The sequence below is a fragment of the Camellia sinensis genome, chromosome 8 (genome assembly GCF_055761805.1).
Source record: "Camellia sinensis isolate YWXY chromosome 8, ASM5576180v1, whole genome shotgun sequence".
NCBI lineage: Eukaryota > Viridiplantae > Streptophyta > Magnoliopsida > Ericales > Theaceae > Camellia > Camellia sinensis.
Window position 1 is genome coordinate 188138454 of NC_138968.1, and position 1361 is coordinate 188139814.

General features: G+C 30.8%; 1 non-coding gene across 1 annotated transcript; it reads left to right on the forward strand.

The window, feature by feature from the left end:
* Nucleotides 1–602: 602 nt before the first annotated feature.
* On the forward strand, nt 603–798 carry LOC114321953 (U2 spliceosomal RNA). The gene has a single exon (XR_003650481.2). It is a non-coding gene; the product is annotated as a U2 spliceosomal RNA (small nuclear RNA).
* The last annotated feature ends 563 nt before the right edge of the window (nt 799–1361 follow it).

Genomic DNA, 1361 nt, shown 5'->3' on the forward strand with positions numbered 1-1361 from the left:
GTGAAGACTAATTCTATAATTCTAATACAACTCTTCTATAATTTTATGTAGATCAAAAAAATAGAAGTAGATCAAAAAAAAAAAAAAAAATACAACTCTTCTATACATAATCACTAGACTAGATACAAGTCTCTTATACGAGGCTGTTATCAATACATTTACACTGCGTTTGGTTGGGAGATTTGGGGAGGGATTTGGAAAGGAAAAAGGAAAAGGAAAAGATGTGTGAAACTAGGTGAAATATAGGTATATTTTATTCACATTTCACTTACCTTTTCCATTTTCCTTTTTAAATCCCCCAACCAAACACAGGTTTAAAATAACTATACGTTTGATTTTGTGATTGAATTTTGTACAATTAAATTTTTTTCATTCTAATACGAACCGGTTTATAATCCATCATTGGTATGTCAATAACAGATACATTAACCTTATTATTATGAATTTTTTTTTCTTTTGCATATCCAATTAGCGGAGTACTCTTTCTGAGTTCCAGTGAAGCACTAATGGTGAAACACTGATGTAGTCCCACATTGAGAAAGAAGAAGAAAGAGGACAGGTGTAGTGGGTTTTAAAAGGACCAGCCCAAGGCTGTACAAATCATACCTTTCTCGGCCTTTTGGCTAAGATCAAGTGTAGTATCTGTTCTTATCAGTTTAATATCTGATACGTGAGCCATTGGTTCACATGATATTAAATTAATTTTTTGAAGGGGAAGATCCACCACAGTAGCTTGCTACTGGGGTCTTCAAGCGTCGCCTTGGCGTTGCACTATTGCCTGGGCCTGGCACACCCCACCCAATGCTATTCCTAAGAATTTTATTTATGGACGGGCTCAGTTACAAGCCCAATTGATCTTAAATTGAAGATTCACAGTGAAGTGAATTAAGCTAGAAGGGAAGTGGTTTTTTCAGGTCCGTTATTAAGATTCACAGTGAAGTGAATTAAGCTAGAAGGGAAGTGGCTTTTTCAGGTCCGTTTTGGTTAAAATATAAATATGTTTGAAAAAGATCATTTTGACTCATCTTTGAAAAGCATTTAAAACTTGTCAAAAAGTTAAAAATTACGCACAACACCAATTTTAATTTTTTCTTATAAATTAATTTATATAATTTTTTAATATATATTTTTTCATAAAAAATCAAAAAATTAATACAAACATTCATATTTTTTTTTAAAATTTTTAGTCTAAAAAAATAAAAAATACATTTATTTAGGACATCCCAAACAATCCTTTAAAAGTGTACACATAGACATTTTAAAATATACAGAGACTTCCTGTGATTTGGATTTGGAGTAAAATAACAAATTAACAGATTTTGTCAAATACAAAATGGATTTGGAGTAAAATAAAAAATTAA